This window comes from Equus asinus, chromosome 6 (assembly GCF_041296235.1).
Source record: "Equus asinus isolate D_3611 breed Donkey chromosome 6, EquAss-T2T_v2, whole genome shotgun sequence".
NCBI lineage: Eukaryota > Metazoa > Chordata > Mammalia > Perissodactyla > Equidae > Equus > Equus asinus.
The window spans coordinates 13,124,522-13,149,132 of NC_091795.1; the positions used below are offsets into that span (position 1 = coordinate 13,124,522).

General features: G+C 44.3%; 1 protein-coding gene across 1 annotated transcript in view; it reads left to right on the forward strand.

Moving 5' to 3' along the window:
- Positions 1-24,611, forward strand: part of CREG2 (cellular repressor of E1A stimulated genes 2) — a 40,555-nt gene that overhangs the window by 6,016 nt on the left and 9,928 nt on the right. The window lies entirely within an intron of this gene.

Genomic DNA, 24,611 nt, shown 5'->3' on the forward strand with positions numbered 1-24,611 from the left:
TGGACAGGTAGATTTATGTGTGCATGTATATACTTCATACATTCAACTGTTGCCTATCCTGAGAACACATACAGTTGCATCCACTGGTCCCTGTTGTCCACTCTCTACCACCTTGACTCCAGCCTCAGTCCAGCAGCTGAAGTAGTCTTGAAGCCGAATCGGATCCTGGGGTCCCCCTGCTTAAACCCTTTCATTAGGAAAAACAACCAAATCCTTAATATGGGTGGGAAGGCCCTGCACAGCAGGGCACCTGCCTCCCTCTCAAAATCAGATGATGGTGCCTGATCCTTTGCTCATTGACTTAACATTTGATTTATATCCTAGTTTTGCTACGTTGAGGGCTTTAACCTGACAGCTTGTTGTAATCAAAGCTGATACATGTGCTTGGCATGTAGCTCAGAGATGCTTTTTTATTGCAATGTTACTGACCTATAACTATAACTGTGTAAGTTTAAGGGGTACAACGTGTTGATTCGATGCGTTTATATATTGCAATGTGATCGCCATCACAGCGTTAGCCAACACCTCCATCACGTCACTTCATCATCGTGTCTTTCTTGTTTTGAGAACGTGTAAGATCCAGTCTCTTAGCAACTTTGAAGTATATAACACAGGAATGTGGGCTATAATCACTATGCTGTGCATTAGATCTCCAGAACTTATTCATCTTCTAATTGCAAGTTTGTACCTTTAACAACATCTTCCCACTTCCCCACACCCAGGCTCTGGTAACCACCATTCTCCTCTCTGTTTCTACAAGTTCGGCTTTTTCAGATTCCACATAAAAATGAGATATACAATATTTGTCTTTCCCTATCTGACTTATCTCCCTTGGCACCATGCCCTCAAGGCCTATCCATGTTGTTGCAAATGGCAAGATTTCCTTCTTTCTCGTGGCTGAATAGTATTCCATTGTATATATAAGAAATGCTTTTCACTCAGTAACCCCCACATGTATGTCTCCCAAAAATGATACTTGGATGTGTTAACTGGTCTGTATGTTAGAGAGAGTTAGAGCTAAACTGACATGGGTGGAGGACGTTGAGTCTCCAAAAATCTCAGGAAGGTTAATCATGAAGAAATACACAGCGGATGTCATTTGCTTAACTGAAGCTGGGAGAGTCCAGTATCTTGAGAATAATGAAAGGAACAAATATTTCTTCATATTTTATAAGTTTATAGGGACCTTAAATAGTTTTTAATGGAATCTATAAAATTCAACCTGGGACACTCCATCCCATCTAGTTATGGATTTTTCCCCAAACTTTTCATCTCCCTGATCCTCTAGTCCCTGAACTGTCCCTAAAATGTCACAATAAAGTTACTGGGTTTAACTGGACACAGTTGTCCTGACTCCTACCCCCGGGAATATTGAATTGAGTGCCGTTACTCTTCCCTTCTTCCTGGAGGAGATCGTTTGGAAAATGAATCTGACCAGGTAATAAGTAGGAGGTGACTTTCTGGACTGAAGAAGGATTGGGTTGGTGGTTTCCACGGGACAGAGCAGCCAAGGAGTAGAACGAAGTGTCTTATCCGCTCAACACCTCGCCTTTGCTGCTGGTGGACTGGGCAGGGACGGGGAAGGTGTCTGAGATCCTTCCGGCTCCATAGTTTACTGGAGGCAGGATACTCCAAGGATGATAAAAGGCAGAGTAGCACATCTACCACATCTAGATTGCCGCGAGAATGTTACAAAGTATGGACTCCCACAAATTTAGAGTGGCTTGACTTTGGATTGAGCGGAAACAGGATGAGAGGGATGTATGGTAATGACCTGGACAGTCTTGTCTTCTCCCAGCACAAGGACCAGAACCTCTTAGGGCGCAAGCATTCATAGTTTGAAGGAGATCCAGACTGATTCTGACACGCTTTAGGACATTGAGGACATTGGGTGGGTCTTTATACCTTTCCTGGGGTTCCAGGAAAGGTCTGCTGAGAACTGTAATTTAGCCCCAGGATGGCTTGTGTCATCTGTAAAATGAGGTCCAGATTATAGTCTGAGAAACGCAGAACGGGAAGTGGCTTTTCCACCTCATCGGACTTGCATCCATCCAAACCAGAACCTACAAACGTGTCTTGCCTAATTATTGTTCATTTATTTAAAGTCTGTTTCATTCAATTATTCTGTTTATGCCTTGGTGCTGGGATTTCTTCATTTAATTAATTAGATGAATTAGGGATGGGGATCTATTTCTAGCTCAGGTTAAGATGACAAATTGAGAATAAGATTCCAGTTTACAAGATTTGCCAGCAACCAGCAACCCCCTCCTCTCTTCCTTTTCCTCTCCCCTCAACACACATCAGCATGTACAGATGCTCCTGCAACTCAGTGAATTCATGCTCAGACCGGAGACCCAGTTGTATGGAAATTCAGTAAATATGGATTGAGAAAGAAAGCTCACCCAGGAAATTTCTCTCCCACTGAAACATCTTTCTTTATGGAGCATGCAGGCTTGAACGCCACAGGTTTTAGGTTTTACGTCGTCTTAGTGAGCCAAGGTGAGAGCAAGCACACCGGAGCAGGCAGGGCTTGCTCTGCTTGATGGTGTTGGATCAACTTTCATTTTGAAGATCTGGAAATAAATGGAACCAAAAAAGCCTCATCAGAGGGTTTTCCTGAAATGAAAGAATTTCAATTGATAGTTTGGACAAATGCTGAGTTTCAAGGTAGATCTAGATGATTATCAAGAAAAGAGGATCCAGAAGCACTTTTTCCCTCTTCCTCAAAAGGCCTTTAATGAAAGATTGTCATCAACGTTGCCACTAGTCACAGCCCCTTTCACTCACCGTGGCTGACAGCGTCCTGGCCGAAACGGTGAACAGCAGCTCTTGTCTGAGCTCTTTAATTGATCAGGCTTCAGTGTGGTTTGGCATCAGAAGAGATGCTAAGGTTCTAGTTGGCAAAAGAATCTAGTTTCTGAAGGGGAAGTGCCAGACCCTGGATGGATCAAAGCCCAGTGGATCTATAAAACATAGGATGGAAGCCTTTCATGATGACCTCTCAGAATGACTTGCTTGGAGGGGTACATATTGCAGAGGCAATTCAACCCTGAAGAATACACATCAAAAAGGTATTGGTCACATAGAGAGTGTAGGAAAATGTGCTTGGACATAGACTCCTGCCCTACCCTGTGAGCAGCCCCTGCATGTTATAGGCACATTGGCAGGAGAGAAACTCCTTTGGTGAAACAAGATAATGAAGGGGAGGGTGTTGGTGGGAGGGTTGATTTGCCTTCATGCCATGAGTACAGGATAAACGCTTAGTGAGCACAAACAAGTAAATTAGGATGTACTAAGTTTAATCATTTCTTCGGTGCAGAAAATAAAAAAAGATTCCAGAAATATAAATGCCCCTTAGCCACTCATCTCCCCACCTCCAACTTTTTAACTGTTCTTGTAAGAGGCAAAGATGCTGTTGAATGCTAGATGAAAACCTCAGCCCAGCCTAATTCTACACGCAGGCTCCGAGATTTGTTCTGCTAGAACTGTGCATAGAAGGCACTCTGTTCAATCCTTCTCTGGATGAGCTTGATCTAGTGAACACACAGAACGAGCACATGCTTGCAGCAGCTTGCTTGCTAATGGCCATGACATATCTCCGTTTGTGGTCTGTCCACCGGAAACATGATGTGCATTTCAAAGTACAGGGTGCCGCCCTAATCAGATAAAGAAGCAGAATTCAGTTTGTCTTCACTGAATTTTGAAGGCAACATATAAATCTTCTAAATAAATTGCTCTTTGTTCAGACTCGTGTTACCTCTTCTCTTTTGCCCACATATTCCTGTAATCCTGAAGCTAGCATTAACCTGAATAACTTTTAAAAGAGCTGTCTGGGAAGAGTCAGAGGACTCTGCAGAGAGGAAGCTTGATGAGCAGGTGTTTGAGTATTCTCTCCATCTTCCACTCATTTCTCTGTCCAGCTCTCATAGCAACCTGCAGCCCCTTCTCTCTCCCTAATTTTGTTTCAGCTCCATAAAGTTTTGTTCCTGTGGTTCCCAGGGGATCCATTTCATGAATCCACTGATGATTCCAGTTCCTCTGTCCTTATATTACCCCTTTCTTGCATCTTCCAACTACCTGTCCCCATCCAGTTCACAAATGTTTTACTCATCTGTTAGTCATGATTCCATGTTGGGCTGAAATGACATGAATTAGTGGTGAGGATGTAACGCCCATAAATATGCACCCTCCAGAAAGCTTTTAGGGTTGTTAAGACAGATATAAGGGTTTTATTACAAGGCCCTTAGCCTCCGGCGATCACTAATCTATCTTCTGCATCTATGGATTTGCCTATTCTGGACATTCATGTAAATGGGATTATACAATGTGTGGCTTTGTGACTGGTTTCTTTCACTTAGCACAATGCTTTCAAGTTTCATCATGTTGTAGCAAGTATCATTACGTCATTCCTTTTTATGGCCAAATACTATTCTGTTGCATGAGTATGCCACATTTCATTTGTCCTTTGTTATTATCCATTCATCAGTTGATGGACATTTGCTTCCATGTTTTGGCTATTATGAGTAATGCTGCTGTGAGTATTCACGTACAAGTTTTTGTATGGACATATGTTTTCGGGTCTCTTTGGTATACACTTAGGAGTGGAATTGTTGGGTCATATGGTAACTATGTATTATCTTTTTGAGGAACTAACTGTTTTCTTCAGTGGCCATGCCATTTATATTCCCATCAGCAATATATGAGGATTCCAATTCCTCCACGTCCTCACCAACACTTGCTATTGCCTGCCTTTTTTGTTATAACCATCTGAATGGGGGTGAAGTGGTATCTCATTGTGGTTTTGATATGCGTTTGCCTAAGAACTAAAGATGTTGAGCATTTTTTCTTGTGCTTGCTGGATATCTGTATATCTTCTTTGGAGAACTGTCTATTCTATACCTTTACCCATTTTTAATTGCATTATTTCTCTTTTTATTGTTGAGTTGCCAGAGTTCTTTTTATTTTTTATTTTTTGAGGGGAAGATTTGCCTTAAGGTAACATCTGTTGCCAATATTCCTCCAGTTTTTTCCTTTTTCCCCTCCTAAAGCCCCAGGACATAGTTGTGTAGAGTTGTAAGTTCTTCTGGTTCTTCTCTGTGAGCTGCTGCCACAGCATGGCTACTGACAGATGAGTAATGTGGTTCTGTGCCAGGGAACCGGGCCTGGGCCGCTGAAGCAGAGCACGCTGAACTTTAACCACTGGGCTGTCAGGGCCAGCTCCAGAGTTCTTTATATATTCTGGATAGGATCCTTATCAGATATGTAATTTGCAAATGGTTTCCTAATTCATTTTTATCTAATTTTCTCTTCTTTTGTCACTGGAAGAAACAGAAAAACTAAAGATGCAATTTTGACATTTCAATCGTATATATTCTTGGTCGATGTCCTTTTGCTTTTATAAGTTGGGCCTCCCCCATCAGAAAAGCACATAACTGAAGTAACTTTCCTAAGATAACACAGAAGTGTACCTAAATTATCTAGGGTGTAGAAATGGTAAGAAAATGTCTGACCAAGAAAAAAATATTTTAATTAATTGGATTACAAAGGAATTTGGGAAGGAAAGCTGTTATTCTAATAATGTAAGACAAGTGAGGAGATAGTGATAAAAAATTCAATTAAACATGAATTTACGTAAGCATACTGTGTACAAAGGGACATACTAAATATTGTGATGAAAATAAGAATTTTTTTCCTTCAAATGATATTTATTGAGTACTCACTATATGCCAGGCCTGCATAGTTAAGACTTAAAGGCAAAGGCTTTTCTCTGCTTATTTGTCACCAGTCGTGTGGCCCGAGACAGCAAGACCTGACACACGAGCATATGTCTAAGGGCCCCTGACTGTTAAAACCTTGCCTCTCCACAAGAGGGGAGATGAGTAGGATTCCCCATTGTGGCTGTGATTTCCACCTTCTCAGCATCTTCAGTTCTCAACTGTCTATCCATCCACCAATCCATCATTTCCATCTCATCCAACTCGACCTGACCTGTCCTTCAAAAATAAGACACTAACCTGAAATTTCCTTCCTTTCTCCACCCTTTTGTTCCCATGTTAAGGCTGTGTTCAGATTTTCTAGTCCCAGTAATTACCAGTTTGTTCCCTAGGATGCATTTCGTCTTCTGTCTGCCCAGGTCTCAGCCCCCTGGGACTGCACAGTCCCAGGCCTCTCCCTCTGAGAAGCCCGCTGGTCCCCCTGGTCTGTCAGGACAGTGGGGTGTTTGCATGCTCCCCACTTGGTGATCCTGGTTCACTCGCCACTTCTTTCTGCCCTTTTCTCTTTGAGGTCTCTACCGAGCAGGCGTAGCTGCGGCTAACTGGACCGCAGGCAAATGTGATTCACGAAGCAGCAAAGCTTTACCTTAAAATGTGACAAGACTCCAGTGTCCTTAGAAGTACCTACAGGCTGGAAGGGTCCTGGCCATCCACTCCAGGCTTCCATTTTATAGATTAGGGAAAGGAGGGGCTGAGAACAGGAAGAGAAAAATGGATAGTCTCGTATTTGGTCTCCATAACTATCCACTCTCCACAGCATGGTCTCTGCAGACAGCTCTGACCCCTCTGGCCTCTGCGCTCCCTGTAGCTACGTTCTTTCCCCCCCAGTGAATGAAGCGTTGGAGGGCCAGGCAGCTTCCCTTTTTAATTCATTGTTTGCTGCACATCTCTAAGCAAGGTAAACAGTGGGATTTTGGAAGGGACAACTGAATATGCAATGCAGGGATGGTGTCACTAGATAAAGTGTGTGTTACATATTAGACTAGAGAGACAACTCCCAGATCCATGTAATGCAGGATAAGGAAGAAAGCAAGGGATGCTCTGAGCGCTCCTTTGGTCCATGTCTGCCTCTAAAGGGAGCTGCTGTCCTATTTTTGACATATATCATTCAGGCTGAGGTGAGGGAGCTGTGGTGGATCTAGAAGCACGGGGGCCAGAGCTGAGCAGCAAGCCCTACCTGCGAGGACAGCATCCTGGTAATGCCAGCCGAGGGCAGAGGGGGCTTGAATGGAGTCTTGGAAGTAGTTTGGGGGCAGCATCAAGTCAGAGGCCAGCACTGCAGGCGAGGAGCGGCCAGAGCACCCCACCAGCCCCCATCCCAGAAGATCACCAGATCGGGGGGTTATAAGCCAGGAGGACTCCAGAGTGACCCTGTGGCCTCACAGCCCCAATCTGGCTGCCATCTCTGGGCCTGGGAACATGACCGAGGTTTGATTCCAGAACCCTCTGGTGGGCCACAGTGTGACTAAGTCATTCCTGGGGAGCCGCCTGAGACCAGGAGAGCCACCAGGTTTGCTTGTCAAATGCAGACTCCTGGGCTCCAGCAGTCTCTGAAGATAGGGGGCTTGGAACCTGCATTGCCAAGGAACAATCTCAGAATTCGTAAAGCACACATAAATTTGAGAACTATTATGTTAGAGGAAAGAGGTTCTGATTTGCAGGTCATCGATTTGAATCCTCAGCCCACCAATTAATATCTGCCTGGCCTTGCACCACTTGCTTAACTTGTCTGAGCTTCAGTTCCCTTACCCTAAGATGGAATAATAGCACTCACCAGCGTGCTGTGGGAGTGAAATGTTTCAGTGTGTGTAAAGTTCCCAGCACACGATCAGTACTAATAAGTGGAAGCTGTTGTCATGAACAGGTGTTTCCTTTGTGCAGAACTGGAGGAGGTAGACACAGGAAAAGGAGGGGAAAGTGGCAGTGCCCTGTCTACACTGTATGCCTCGCAAGTCTAACAGCAATCATTTATCTACCTCTTCTTTTGTGCTGAGCAGTGTTCTAAGCAATTGACATATATAACCCGTGTGGCCGTTCCAAGAGCCTCATGAGAGAGGTACTATTGTACATCCCCAACCACCTTCCAGAGAGAACTGATGCGGAAGCTGCCAAACCTGCAAAACACAGAAATATTTTTAAGTTGTTTCAAGTGGTTCGAATACAATTTCCATTGTATGAGTTGCACTGCAATAGAGGCAGAGCAGGAAGCTTGTTTTAAATGCATTCGGACAGATACATGTAGGCAGCCTATTGCAGCAAGGCATTCCCTTCAACAGGTAGTGACTGAGCCTCTGCTGTGTGAGTAACCATGCCAAGCACTGCAGGGGTAAAGGTGAAAGATGACAGTATTTCCCTTTGAGAAGAGGAAAAGGACGTAAGACACACACGGAAATACTTGTATTACAAGCTGAGCGTGTTAAACCTCTGGGAGACATTGGCCTGGAGACAGCTGGTGGAGGGGGAGAAACTCTCATGCATGAGCCTGTGCATCTCCTCCTTTTATATACTCTTCCCTCTCTATCTCATCCACTCCCGAGTACTGCTGTGTGCCAGGGACTCCCAAACTTGTCTTCCCAGCTGACAGCTCTCATCTGAGCTCCAGACCCCAAATCCAGCTGACATCTCTAATTGAACATCTCAAGGATTCCTCAAGCTCGCCTCTTCCTCCTCTTCCAGAGGGCTCCTCTTCCTGGGCCTTTTGGAGCAGACCCTTGGGTGCCACCCTCGGCTCCTTCTCCCTCACACCTCACAATCAGGCAGCAAGGTTCAACTGGTCTGCCTCCCAAACCTCTCCCTCAGCTGGTGACTTCTCTCCAGCTTGCTCCTCCCCGCCGCCTGGCCCAGGCTCCCACTGTTGCACACCGGTGCTCTTTAAAGACTCCTGACCAGTCTCCCTGGATTCCTGCCTGCCCCTTTCCAACCCACTCTCCGTCCTACAGCCAGAGAGATCTTTTCAAAATGCACATCTCATCATTCCACTACCCTGCTTAGCATTCTTCAGTGCTTTCCCATTGTTCTTAGGATGAAATCTGAGAATCTTCCCATGGCCATACAAGGTCTCCGTGGTCCACTCCTTGGCAGTTCTGGTCTCTCTGACATTAACCCCCAACATACCTTTGTCCTGCTCCCAGTGGTCTTTTGTTTTTTTTCTGCCTGGGGACCTTCATTCTTGCTGTCCCTTCTGTCTAGAATACCTTCCCTGCCCCCTCTTTACCTAATTCCCACTCGTTTCCACATTTCAGCCTTTCCTGACTCTCAGAACATAGGCAGGCTTCTATGTCAGAATATCAAGTGGATACAGCACTAACTGTACAGCCAGCTGTCTGACATCTGCCTCCCCTGCTGGACTGCAAGCTCCCTGGGGCCAGGACTGTGTCCTCCCGATCTCCACCAGCCCCAGTGACTAGCAGAGTCTTCAATGTGGTATGGGGCTAAAGATTTATTGGTGGAATACGTGGAGTTTTTGAGTTGGGCCGTGAGGGAGGGTATATTAGTTTTCTATTGCTGCTGTAACAAATTGCCACAAATTTTGTGGCTTAGAACAGCACAAATTTATTCTGTTACTCTTCTGGAGGTCAGAAGTCTGAAATGACTACAAGGTGTTGGCAGGGCTGGTTCCTTCTGGAGGCTCTGAGAGGAGAATTTATTTCCTTGCCTTTTTCAGCTCCTAGAGGCCACTTGTATTCCTTGGCACATGGCCCCTTCCTTACATCACTCTAACCTGTCGCTTCCATTGTCCTATATCCTTCTGCTCTGACCTCCTGCCTCCCTCCACAAGGACACTTGGGATTACATTGGACCCACCAGATAATCCAGGCTAATCTTCCCATCTCAAGCTCCTTAATTTAATCACATCTGCAAAGTCCCTTTTGCCGTAGAAGGTAGCATTCACACGCTCTGGGGATTAGGACGTGGACATCTTTGGGCGTTATTCAACCAACCACAGATGGATGTACCAGTTTAAATGCATTTGCAAGTGTAGATAGAAACCTTGTAATTTATTCCAATATATACCAAAGCTCTCTTTGGTATTTTGGGGGAGTCGTGATTGTACTTATTTTTAATATAGTTGTTTTTAAAATATAGATATTAAAATGGCTCAAATACGTGAGATTCAATTGATAAATATAAATTTTAATATATTGGCAGTGTATCAAAATGATAGAGAACTGTGAAAACCGCAGAGAAAAGGGTTCTAAATTGACCTGTCCTGCTAAATGATGGCGTGGCTGTGAGTGTGGACTGTTGTTAGCATCCCTGCCCTTCTGCTGCCTGAAAGCGGACCGACTTTCCCTGTCCCTTTGTGCGTGGTCGGCTGGGCTCACAAGACTTGACACTGCGTGAGAGAAAAGTAATGGCGCATTCTTTCCTTTAAATACGTGTGGCCAAGGCTTCTGAACCACACAAGTTTCATTCCAAGAAACTCAGAGACTCCACAGATAAGAACATAGATCTGAGGAGGAGTGGAAAAGGCACCAACAGCGTGAAAATGGACAAATTTGTTCAGAGTCTGAAAAAACGGAGGCTTGGAAGGTCTGTAGATGAACACAAATAACTTTCGTAGTTATTCTGAAACAGACTGTTTAAAACATGTTGTATGCCCCTTAAAATAGGAAGAAGTGAGCACCTACAGGCAATGTTGGGTGGGGAGGATGGCATGTCCAAAAGTCCGTCCTTTCTTTGGTAGATTTACTAAGGTGATAAATCGGGAAACTTGTCTTCTCACTGTAGGTGGATTTCCCTAAGGCTTTTGAGAGAAAGCCTGTGATGTCCTCATCGACAAGGTAGAATAATATATAATATGACCCAAGGGATGGTAATGCTGGGTAGATTTATATCTGTTTGTTTCTCTTACACCTAATTTCACAAAGAATGTGAAACTGCGGATGGATGAACAATTGGTTGAATGCCCAAAAGGGGTTGATTAGTAGGGTGATGTTTAATCTGAATGCTAAGTAGGATGTTTCTGGTTCCTTGACCATTCACCATCTCCTGGAAAGTGCTGGGAACCTGGGAGCCAGTGGAAGGGTTCTGAGGGTGAACAGATTTGGAGCTTGATGTAATGAATCCTGCTTGGGAGACATAGAAAAATTGTCAAGAGAAACCAAAGCCATAACCAGGAAAATGGTGCCAAGAAGGAAGGACAAAACTGGGAAAAAATTAATTGGGATAGTACGAGGCGTTATACTGGTATGCCATAAAGTAAAATTAAATTTAAAATAAAATTTAAAATGACATGAAATGAAAAAAATGTAACAGAGCATAACATGCATGCTTCCCTAGAAAGATGGAGTACAGGATGATGAACGTGACGTACTTCTTCCACTTTGCGTACCTTCTGCCGGAACAGTGAGGTCCTCTCTGGATACCATAGATATCAGGGATATTGACAAACTAGGACGTCTAAAAGCAGCCAGACTGGGGGAAAAAACCACAGCCTCAAGTGCTTCCTGCAGCTGTCTGAAAGGCTAGCCCAGAGAAGGGGAGCCTGCTCTGGGCTTTCCCTGGAGGACAGTAGTAAAACTGGCAAGTGGAAGCTACAGAGGTCTCCCCGTTTTCCTCTCTGCTGCTACCCTCTCCTTCTTACCGTCAGCATCGTGTGGATGGCCCATCCTACACACGAGCTCCTCCAGCCACATTTTCACCACCCACTTCCACGGTCACACCCCAGATTTAGTAGCATATGTGCCACATCCGAATCTCCATTCTCGGCATCCTGCCTCATCCCCTTCTTGCCTGAGCAACCCCTCTGCGAGATGCGTGGATCACAGGAGCTCACCAACCCTTTGCCCCCATCATTGTCTCACCACCCGTCAGCACCTCCTGGCTCTTTCTCTTTGCCCAGGTTAGACTCCATGGTCTATCTTTATAATCACCCCAAGACTCCCGGCACCTCTTCTGCTCCTCTCTCTCTGGAGCTCCTCCCTGGCTACACCCAACCCTATTAAACCCTGTTTCCTACTCTTCTGATCCTGCACCCAGACAGCTCAGCACTGCAGGGACAAACCACATGGCCAGGCTGACACTTCCACTTTAAATTCTGGAGCAAAATCCTCCCATGCTAGAAATCCTTCATTTCCCCAGGAAGGTCTCTTTCCCACCCTCAGGGTCCTGCCTACTCCCTTTTTTTTCAGGCCAAACCTACTCATCCCCCTCCACTCTCTCTCAGCTGCAGATGACACCCACATTTCTTAAATCAAGTATGAAACCATACAGGGAACTCTCTCCTCTCCCTCCACCAAGCCTGTAAATTTACCTATGTCTGCACCACTGGGTCTCAAAGGGAAGGTGGGAGAACGCCTGCCCCAGAGACATTTGGCAATACCTGGAGACATTTTTGGTTATTACAACTTGGGGCAGGGGTGCCACTGCAATCTCACGGGTAGAGCTTGGGGATGCTGCTAAATATCTACAGTGCACAGGAAAGCTCCCATCACAAAGGATTATCCAGCCTCAAGTGTCAATAGTGCCGAGGTTAAGAAACTCTCATCTACACTGACTGGCCTTCATTCACTACCTGGTGGATGCATCAGAGAGATGAAGCTAGTAGCATGGCTCAGTGGGGTCTGTTGGCATTTTGGGTGGGACCACTCATTGTGCAAGACAGTCCCATGCATTGCAGGACATTTAGAAGTCCTGGCCCCTGCCCCGTAAATGCAAGTAGAGCACCCAGTCCAGTTGCTGTGACAACTGAAAAATGCTCCATAGATTTCCGATTACCTTTTATGGGGAAGAAACCTCTCCTGGTTGAGAACCACTGTACACGGATGGGGATTTCGCCCATCACAGGACTGGGCGGTCCAGTGTGTGGAAATTGTATCCCTGTCACTCAGGGATTGCATGAAACAAATTTTTTTCTATATTTTAAAGAATCAAACTAAAGTTGAACAAATATTTTAATGTCATTTGCTTGGTATGTATGTATATTGGCTTAACTTCCTAAATCCTAAAAGAACATAATGTATTCTTTTCTCTAACATTTTTCTTTACCTCTGAATGCAAATGCATAAAAATAGGACAGACCTTTAAATATACCAACCAACAAGACGTAAAGTGTTCGGGAAGGTTGCATGTATGTTTATTAGAAAAATGCATCCCTTGTGAAGCTCTTAGAAAACTGTAGCTCATAAAAATGTGGCTATAAAAGAAATAGTAGCAAAGAGGATTGCTTATCTCAAGGGAGGTTAAATATTTGGAAGGCAGTCTTCTCATTTAATTGGAAATAATTTGAGGGCACAATCACTGTCTTAGTGTTTCCATTATAACTGGCCCAGGTCATCGAATCCACTTTTTTACACACAAAGTGCTATAGCTGACCATTATCCTTATTTAGCAGCATTCTAGAACCCCAATATAATGGGGTCCAGGCCTCAGGACAGTACTGCCTCATGGGTCCATGCCTGTGGGCATGAAGCCTACTCCCCAAGAACAGACCCTTTTAACATTTTGGTCCCTGATTCCCCTGGCTTAAACTGCCACATACCATATTAGACTGTGTTATAGGAAAAATTAAGATGAAAGGTTGAAAAGAAGTTCCAGGCTGGGTGTGCCAGCATTCACCCCACAGAGCAACACAGACAGCAGTGGTGAGATGTAATGAATGCAGCCGGGGACCAGGAGGGCGGAGGGTGGTTCCAGGACAGCTCCCGCCACTCTCTGCCAGGGTCCTCAAGCAGGTGAATCATCCTCTGGGTTCTCCAGGTGGCCATCTGAGCAAATCTGTTCTGGTCCTGTCCTTAAGACTGGAGTCCTCTTGGGTCACTGGCAGGGCACAGGTGGCAGGTCCCAAGGACAGGTGGAAAGGGAGAAGTACCCAAAAGAAGGTCCCCTGACCTGAAAGAGAGATGGAAACAGTGCAGCCCAGGCTCTCAGTCCCTAGGGTCATCCTGTCCAGCAATACATGAATAAAATAACTAAGCGCTCAGCATCTGCGGGAGGCAGCAAGCCCGCCCAAACCTTTCCAAGGATTCCCAGAAAGAGATTCTGCTTCGGGTGGCGACTGTCACCCCTGCCTCTCCCTCCCCCTCTTCTCAGTCACCTCTGGATGTCTTATCACCACATCTGGCGACTCCTCTCCTCTGCCACACAGGGACCCTGGCTGTAACAGACTTTTACTAGGGCCAGGGATAATCGTAGGGAGGGCGTACAGCTAGAGTTGTCAGATAAAACACGGGGTGTCCAGTTAAATCTGAATTTCAGATAAGCAAATACTCTTTTAGTGTAAGTATGTCCCAAATATTGTCTGGGACATATTATACTGAAAAAAAGAGTTGTTGTTTATCTAAAAGTCACATTTAACTGAGCATCCTGTATTTTTATCTACTAAATCTGGCAACTCCTGGAACAGCATAGGACACAAACCACATCATGTGACATCCCGACCCCAGCCACTGGCCACTCCTCATTTCAGGGATGGAGGGCACCTCGTTCCCTATTTCCAGCCTCCTGCCAGCCTGCTGGGCATCTCCCCTACACTCCACGTCTCCTCCCTCTGCCTTTCTTCCCTGAGTCTCAGCAACCTCCCCAAACAAACAAAACCATTCTGTGTCCGGAACGCAGTAAGATCGAGGAGGAACCATTTGCAGTACTGCACACACTTAACTCCCTTCCTCTCCTCCCAAACACTGGCCTGGTGCCCTGGGGAGGGCCTGTGCCTTCATAATCAGGACTCCTTAAAGTGCTTTCCTAAACAGAAGAGCAGCTTTTCCTGAGATGAATTTGCTGCCACCACTGCCACCACCTCTACCCTAATCACGTACAGATGCGCAAATTCAAAAACAGCTGCAGTCAGTTATTGTTCCTGTAATACTGATTTTTTTTTTCTTGCTCCATCAAGAGCCAAGGAATGGAGTTCAGCTAGAGTCAAAGGTCAGGAAATAGCAGATGATGTGTCAGACCAGGGGGCCTGTGCAGAGTGCTAAATGGGAAGGAGAGGAACACGGAGGGACCCAGGGGAGGTGCAAGTGGGTGAACAGGGAATTCCTTTTGTGTCAGTCCTGCCCACCTTCCCAGGCTGGGGGTGGACCAGAAAGGCCCTGGACTAATCCAGAGAGAGCAATGCCACCAATGGATTCCAAACTGCACCGGCAAGGTGTCTTTTCATCATTTTGCTTTATAATTCATGTCATAAGAAACATTTTTGTCTAAAAAACAGATAACACTTGAAAATAATTTATTCCTCTATTTTTATTACTCAAAGATATGTAAAAATGCAAATCAGAGCTTCTGATCAGCATAATTATTTTCGCCTCACTGATTCCAAAGTGATCCAATTCTAGCCAAAAGTAAAGAAATTTAATGTTTTTACATGGTGTTGAGAACTGTGAGAAAAATGTAAGATTTTCCTTGTTTGCAAACGTTAGCCTTGTTAGTTCTAACTAACCGGTCAGCCTGCTGCAGAAAACACAAGACTCCTGGGTCAGAGACAAAGGACTTTGTAACTCATGGCAATAGCAGGAGCCAGAGGATCTGCATCTTGTGGCAGGGTTCCCTCGAGCCCTGATTCCCCCATGGCGATGCCAGGAAGCAAGCCTGCCTGCCTCCAGAGGGAGACAGTGTCTTCACCCTACTGGATAGTAAACAACCTGCCGTTGGCCCCAGAGAGAGACACTCTCTCTATCTTCCAAGGCTGTTTGGGAAAAGTTGGTCCAGAACAAAGGGAGCTAGTCCTCTACTCACAAGGTGTTCAGGAACACAAGAGACCCATGGAAAACTGCTTCCAGGTAAATGGTGGAGGTAGTCTTACCTCAAGGAAATGTATACATTTGTGAATATTTTTTAAATACAGGTCATCTTTGCTTTGCATGATACTGGGTTAATGGAAACACATGCATATGGGAACCATGTCCTCACTTTACATAGCTCCATCATGACTTTACTGCCTGCATTAGAATATTTTGTGGATCACTATTAATACCATCCAACATGAGGTGGGCATGCCGTGATCCATTCTGAGCAGAGACAGAAACTGGAAGCTCTTCTGGTAGTGAGGAACCTCTCAGTTGCAAGAAAAAGAAAATAAGCTCAGATGTGCTTAGAGAGTTAAAGAAACTTGTTCACATATTTGAATTCCAGTGGTGGGCTTTTCTTAGGGGCTCTGCAATGTCAGCCAAAATGTGGTTTTCCCGTCTTTCCTCCCTGCCTTCTCCGTGTCTGCTTCATCTTAAGAACAGCCCTGCTTGTGAGCCTTGTGGTGCCGGCGACTTCCAGGTACACATGCTCCCTGTTTATGTCCAGCAAAAGCGAGCATCTCTCCAGTAGACTCCAAAGGTTGCCATTTGAGAAGTGCCCAGCAAGTAGCTCCTTAGGCTTTCATGACCAAACTTGCTCTTGTGCCAATCCCTGAATCCTTCACTGTGGTCGGGGGATAGAATGTGCTGGTTGGTGTAGCAGTCCCAGCCCTCAAGATCTGGGGATGGACTAAGGTTCCCTGAAGCTGAGTGAGGGGGAAGTGGATGCCTAAACAATATGCAAAGTACATCGCCAAGAGGAGGGAGAATGTCTTTTACAGGCCCTGCTCATCAAAGTAGGCTCTCATAAATTGAAAGCCATCAGTCAGGGTCCCCAGGGTACACGGTATCCTCCTTCCTGGTCAGCAGCGAATTTGCTGACCATGTCGGGAGCAGCAGCTGCCAATAACCTCAGTGCCTCGCACTCACGTGACTAAGGATGGGATTGCAGGCAACCTTCCTTCAGATGGTACAGTAGTTTCCCCTTGCTACTGTAACGAATTACCACGACTCAGTGGTCTAAAACAATGCAAGTGTATTATGTTATAGTTCTGGAGGTCAGACATCCCAAACAGGAGTCACTGGGCTAAAACCAAGGTGGAGGCGGACTGGGTTCCTTTCCAGAGGCTCCAGGGGAAAAACCAGGTTCTTGCCTTTTCCAGCTTCTAGAGGCTGCCTGCATTCCTTGGCTCATGCTCCCTTTCATATTCAAAGCTTGCTATGGCCAGTTGACTCTTTCTCACATCACATCACTCCAATACTCTCTTTTGCCTCCCTCTGCCACTTGTAAGACCCCGTGATTGCATTGGGCCCAACTGGATAATCCAGGGTAATCTCTATGTGCAAAGTTAGCTGATTAGCAGTCTTATTTCCTCCTCGCCATGTGAGGTAACACAGTCACATGTTCCAGCAATTAGCACGGGGACATCTTTCGGGGGCCATTATCCCACCTACCACAGGTGAGAAGGAAGTTATACTGAGTTTAGCTGGGTTGCCCACTGTGTAAATGGAAAGTTTTTTATTGACCTATTTAAATGTATAATCTCCTTTCTAGTCTACATAATAACCACCAGTGGAGAAGCAAAACGCTCCTGATTTAAATGTAATGTGTTGTTCTATAACGACTTACGTATGAGTGCTGATTTCATTGCTTTCGTGTCAGAGCAGTTTTGTGAAGAAATTAGCTTTAATAGTGAACAAGTAAATTGGGTACAACTGATGACAGTCTCCTCCAGTATATGTAAATTTAGTTCCTGTTTACTATCTTTACTTCTTTTCTCCTATCCCCTTCAGATTATTTTACAAAATTCAATATAGACTTAGTTTTTATAATTATTATGTAGATTGCACCCCATGAGTCTTTCATCTGAGCCCATAAGAAAAATTCACAATTCAGCAACTACACTTTTGCAGTGTCAAAAAAAAACAACCTATTATAACACTTTCAAATGGTACACAATGTTCTCACATGAAACGATTTACCTGAATATGTGGGCATGTCCACTATTTCTCTTGTTACGACTCACCAGGATGTGTAATAAGGAAAAACTTCTGGGCAGGTGAAAACAAGTTCCTTAGGTCTAAGCAAAACATGTTTTGCTTAACAAATGTACCTTTCTCAAGATTTTAATGTAATAATGGATGAGAATGAGTTTTAATGAATCATGCCTCCAAGCAGCCATTTTATGATATATACCATCTGTGAAAAGAGGATCTGCCAGAATTTGCTTGGCCAGCCCAAGACCACCCTCAGGCTCAGTGATTCGCTGGAAGGACTCACAGGACTCAGGAGCTCATGGCTTATTACAGTGACAGGATACAGATCAAGATTATCAAAGGGAAAAGGTGCATGGGGCAAAGTCCAAGAGAAACCAGGCAGAAGCTTCCGGATGTCCCCTCCCAGTGCAACTGAATGAGGACACACTTAATTCTCCCTGCAACATTGTGTGACAACACATGCAAAGTATTGCCAACCAAAGAAGCTCACCTGAGCCTTGGTTTCCAGAGTTTTTACTGTGATTCAGTCACATGGGCACTCCAGTGTCCACATGACTGATCTTAGCCACTCAGCCCCTGGGCCCCAAGAGGTCAAGTTGATTCAGTGTGGCCCAGGGCCTCAGGCATACAAAAACACTCTTAGGAAGCAGGGTATTTCAAGGGTTCAGAGGTTATCTTCCTGGAGCCAGTCAAGGGCCAGCCCTCCTGAAAACAGGCGTTTCTTTGGAATGTGCAGGGTTTGAGCAACCCAGGTCTGCTGAGTTATGCCTTCACTGCACACCAGGAGATAATGGTGTGTGACGCACATCACAGGGATGCTACAAGGATTAAATAAGTCAGATGCCTTAAAATATGGGAAGATATATAAATGTTAAATAATCATAGCTGATTTCAAAAAGGAAAAAAATTATACATTTTCTCAAGCAAAAATCAAATTATGAAACTAAACAAATGAATAGATAGCTAGCTAGGCAGATTTGAAATGACTTGCACAGCCCACCCAGAAACTGTCAAAGTCTGCTTACAGTGGGGCCAGCTCTTACCATAATGCTGGTGGAGATCATATTATTAGAATGGTAAAAATATGCAATGCATCTGGAAACCAGATAGAGTGCGTCTTTCCCACAATTTCTGGGCTCCTTAGATGCTACAGCTCCCAATACAGGAAGAGGATCTGCCATAAACATAGTCTCCATTTTAAGCCTGAAAAAAAACACTTTCAAGATTTTATAAACTAACTCCCCACTACATTATGTAATACCCACTACCCTCCTAACTTAATCCCTTCCACCACCATAGCACCGATCTCTGCAGCAAACTTAGCCAGAGAGGCGGGGGAGGCTTTTGACGCTCGCCTTTTCAGAATCACCATTCAGTCCTGCCTGTCTTTGTGATAGCTCGGCTGCCGTAACAAAAGGCGGCAGACCAGGGGGATGAAACAACAGAAATTTATTTTCTCAACATTCTGGAGGCCAGAAGTCCAGGACTAAGGGTCAGCAGGGTTGGTTTCTCTTGAGGCCTCTCTCCTTGGTCTGCAGATGGCCTCCGCCTTGCTGTGTCTCGCACGGCCTCTCCGCTGTGCATCCTTCCCTGCTGTCCCTCTCTTCTTATACACCAGTCCTACTGGGTTAGGACACCACCCTTATGACCTCGTTGACCTTAGTTAATTAACCTTAATTACTTCTCTAAGGACTCTGTCTCCCAATACAGTCACAATGGCAGTTAGCGCTTCAGCATTTGAATTTGAGGGGTGCACAATTCAGTCCATAACGATCTTTTTGATGTTTCATGATGGATACCACCACCAGTTGAGACTGTAAAATCCCAGAACTCTCCAGCCACTCCACCCTTCCAGGCCCCCATAACAATTCAGCAGCAGCAGCAACAGCATCACTATATGAGCGCTTGCTATGTGCCAGGCACTGCTCTCATCACTTTATGTGAATTCGTGCATGTAATCCTCATGTAGAGCTCAAGAGGGCCCAATGAACAGCATCCTTCTTCCAGTTCCACGATCTAAACCAGGGGCTGGCAAATTTTTTCTGTAAAGGACAGATTGTCAATTTTTTAGGTGCTGTAGGCCATACAGTTTCTGTCACAACTACTCAACTCTGCCTTCGTAGCTCTATAGACAATGTGCTAATAAATGAATGTGGCTGTGTTCCAATAAAAGTTTATTTATGCACACTGAAATTTGAACTTCATATAGTTTTCACTTGTCATAATTCTTTTGATTTTTCTCAACCATTTAAAAGTGTAAACTCCATTCTGGCATCTCAGGCCAAAGAAAAGCAGGTGGCAGGCCCCATTTGGCCATCAGGCCATAGTCTGCCTGATATACCATCTGAGAAATAAAAGAAAAGAGTAAAGCAGAGGAAATGGCAAATATCACCTTTAACGTTGATAAAGCCAACATGGAGAGTGTAGACAAGGAAACTCCAGAATTAGACAGGCCTGCACACTGGTCCCGGGCAGCAGTGCACCCTAGGCCTCCCTGAGCTGTGCCAGGCCTCTTTTTAATTCCTGGGGGGAAGACTAGAATAGACTGTACTCCCTGCTGGGAGATGGGACTAAGCTACACGCGTCCAGTGTCTTCTTCCTAATTCAGCGATTAATTTAAGCCTTCGTAGTGGAAAGAGTCAAGAGTATTAGGCTAGTGGAGCCCCCCTCATCAGCAGGGGCAAGAAGTCTCCCCCACACCCCCCACCAGCACCAACCAATGAGGCAGGACCTATTTGTGTCTGTTTTTTACGCATGAGGACACTGAGGCTCAGAGAGGTCGAGTCACAGCCAGGATTCAAATCCAGGAGGCTGACTCAGAGCCCATAATCTTAACCCCCACACTACGTGCCTTTCACGTCCTTCCGCACCTACCAGTATCCATATATCAGAATGCTCAGCTATATGGATTATGCAGAGCCATATTCCTGACTAGAACTGGCCTCTAGCAAAAGAGAAATGCAAGAGCCTTCTCTCCTCTGCTGCTGGCAAACAATCCATCATAAAGCTTTCTCCCCTAGCCTCAGATAATGAAATGCCGTGCCAGAAAAACCCTTCAAGGCAAGAGACTGAAAGAGGAGAGAAACATTCAGTCTACTTCAAGAAAAGCGCTTCTCTGTCTCTAACCTGCTCACGTTAACGTACTGTAATTTCACGAAGGCCTGCAGGTTAGAACAGAAGCTTTACACATAAAATAACACCGTTCATGACTTCTTTATGAGGTTCAGAGCGCTTTTCCATACATGTGAACTTTGAAGAAGGCAGGCAGGAGATTAACACCCTCAGTTTACAGGTGAGGAAACTGAGGCTCCGGCATTCGGGTCTCAGGTCACTTGGTAACAGTGGCACTGGGACTGGACACTTGCTCTTCCCGTTGCCCAGCCACTCAGCACAGCTCTCAAAAATACAAAGTAAAACGACTCAACATCAGAGCCCAGCTTTCAGGCCGCTTCCATATACTGAGTGCTCAGGAAGGGTAGAAAAATGTTTGAGTGGAGCTGCAGCTGAGAATTTTGTCCATAAACAGATTTCAAAACGTATACTTCTCAATATAAAATATTCGCAATTGTATTATTAAGTGGAAAAAATAAGATAAAAATTCTAAATATGCTATATTCCAAGTTTATTAAAAAACACTCATTTTTCTTTGCTAATGTATATTTTTATAGTCTCCAAATCTTCTACATGGAAATTGACTATGTTTATAATCTAAAAACAGAAAAAAACTCATTGTTTAAAGTTTAAAATGGACTTCATCAATCTAAAAAACAATAGGAAGATAAACGTTCTTTTCAATGCATGCTCATAGGACACAAAAGGAAATCCCCAGGGGTCAGGAATGAAGATGAAGCGAAAAACCAGAACCAGGCCTTCTCTAGTGGGATTTCTCAGTCTGGGACAATTAGAGGCTTGGATCTTCGTACAAGGAGGAAAAAGAAACAGTATCTTGGGCTGAGTGAGGTGAAGAGTTAGAGGTAAGATCCCCATATAAAACAGACCCCCGAAGAGCTACACTCTCGTTAAAGATTGAGAGACCTTATTCATTTTAGATATTTTTATCTTATAATCAATTAGATATATGTCTTGGGCATCTATTTCTGATATTTGCTCTTTCTACTGGCTCTTGCTTCTTCCTGTGAATTTTGGACTGAGATCATCTTTAACAGGCTTTGTCTGAATTTCCCCAGAGATACTGAACAGCCCAGGAGGAAAAAACATACAGATACCAATAGTTAAGGGTCCCTAAACAAAACCACCAAGCCTGACCACCCTACGGTGAAGTCCACGGGTCAAAAGCCATACCTATGCCATCAGAATTCCCAGTCAGCTTTGGGGTGCCACATTTTAACTATGATAGCCAAGGAGAACCAATCCTTCGAGAAAGTCTCTCCCATGCAAAACAAACAGATAAAAGTAACTCAGGGAGACCTAAAACAAGACAGAGAAAAGGAAGTAATTTTTCAGGACAGAAGACAGTATATTGCAGAAGGATAGGCTTTAAAATAAAAACACTCAGGATGGAAAAAGAGCTCTTAAAAATTAAAAATATGATAGCAGAAATAAAAAACTCAAAGCATTAGAAGGTAGATTTGAAGTAATTTCCCAAAAAGTAGGATAAAAAAAAAAAACAGATGAAACATACGAGAGAAACAATAAGAAAATTAAAGGGCTGATCCAAAAGGTCCAACAGTCAAGTAACATAATTCCAGAAAAAGTGAATTGAGAAAATGAAAGGAAAAAATTATCAAAGATATAATTGAAGAAAAATTCCCCAGAACCAAAAGACATGAGTCTCCAGGTTGAAGACAACCCAAAACCCAAAACAATGGATTTTTTTTTTAAAGATTTTATTTTTTTCCTTTTTCTCCCCAAAGCCCCCTGGTACATAGTTGTATATTCTTCATTGTGGGTCCTTCTAGTTGTGGCATGTGGGATGCTGCCTCCACGTGGTTTGATGAGCAGTGCCATGTCCGTGCCCAGGATTCGAACTGACGAAACACTGGGCCGCCTGCAGCAGAGTGCGCAAACTTAACCACTCGGCCACGGGGCCAGCCCCTGGATTTTTTTTTAAAGCCTGTATCAAAGCACATTATCATGAAATTTCAGGAAATCGTAGGTAAAGATTAGTTTATGAAAGTTTTCAGAGGGGCAAAGGGAAGTTCCCATACAAAAGAGCAAAGAAGAGAATTGCAGCGCATTTCGACTGTTCAGGGGCAACACTGGCATCAAGCAATGCCGTCAACAGTGTTTGTGGAAATCATTTCAAACATAGCATTCAATACCCAGCCAAACTCTCACACAAGAATGAGGGTAAACCAGTCATATCCTCAGACATAAAACCTCAAGGAATTTTATTTCCCATCTACCTCTCCTCTGGAAACATGTATGTTTTTGGCAGAACTACCTTACCAAAATGAGGAGGAAAGAGAAAGATACAGGCCCCAGGAAAGAAGTGATGCAGCACAGGACTAAGGAAATTCCCAGATGATGGTAAAGGAGGTTTTCCATATGACAGTCCTGTCAATATGTGTCAGGGTTGACAACTCTTTAGACCATATGAACAGTCTTTTCCATAAGATCAAATTCTGAGACCCTGAAACAAAATTTCAGAAAGGTCCCCTTTCACTCATCTCTGCCACCAAGGAGGCACCTTCTTGGGGGCACCATGGGCTAGTTTATGCTTTCTTTTTCTTTGAATAATGGAATTAGTACAAAAATCATTGTATTATTCCAAGACTATAGAAGCATATAAAATAAAAAGGGACTCCTCACCCCACACCTAAATCCCCATAAATCCCTTTCTCCTGATAGAACCAGAGTTATAGCCTTGGGCTATATCCTTCCAGAACTTTTTCTAAGCATGTATAAACATATCTGAAGTTTTAGGGTTTTTTGTGTTTTTTACTGAGGAAGTTTCACCCTGAGCTAACATCTGTGCCAGTCTTCCTCTATTTTGTATGTGAGGTGCTGCCACAGTGTGGCTGACAAGTGACGTAGTCTGCACCCAGGAACCGAACCCAAGCCACTAAAGCAGAGTGCACCAAACTTAACCGCTAGACCCTGGGGCTGGCCTTTAGGGTTGTTTTTAATGGGATCATACTGCACATATTGCTTTTCAGCTAACTATTTTTACTGATATCTTTTTTTTAACACTTTATTTTTTTGAGCAGTTTAAGGTTTACGATAAAATGGAGAGGAAGGTACAGAGATTTCCCATATACCACCTAAGCCCCCACATGCATAGCCTCCCCCATTATGAACATTGCTCACCAGCATGGTACCTTTGTTTACCAAGGATAAACCTACAGTGACTCATCATAATCACCCAAAGTCCACAGTTTACCTAAGGGTTCCCTCGTGGTGTCGTACATTTAATGGGTTTGGACAAATGTTTGATGACATGTATCCATCATTATAGTATCGCACAGTGTTTTCACTGCGCTAAAAATTCTCTCTGCTCTGCCCAGTCTTCTCTCCCAGCAGCACCCACACACGCACACACACTCCTGGCAACCACTGATCTTTTTATTGTCTCCATAGTCTTGCCTTTTCCAGAATGACATATATTTGGAATCTTACATTATGTAGCCTTTTCAGATTGGCTTCTTTCACTTAGTAATATGCATTTAAGTTTCCTCCCTGTCTTTTCATAGCTTGATAGCTCATTCCTTTTTAGCACTGAACAATATTGCATTGTCTAGATTTACGACAGTGTATTTATCCATTCACCTACTGAAGGACACCTTGGTTGCTTCCAGTTTTGGCAATTATGAATAAAGCTGATATAAACATCTGTGTGCACGTTTTTGTGTGGACATAGTTTTCAACTCCTTTGGGTAAGTACCAAGGAGCACGATTGCTGGATCGTATAGTAAGAGTGTGTTTAGTTTGTAAGAAACAGCTAGACTGCTTTTCAACGTGGCTGAACCGTTTTGCATTCCCATGAACAATGAATGAGAGTTCCTGTTGCTCCACATCCTTGCCAGCATTTGGTGTTGCCAGTGTTCTGGATTTTTTCCATGCTAATAGGTGTATCGTGGAGTCTCATTGTTTTAATTTGCCTTTCCATCATGACCTTTGGTGTGGAGCAGCTTTTCATACGCTTGTTTGC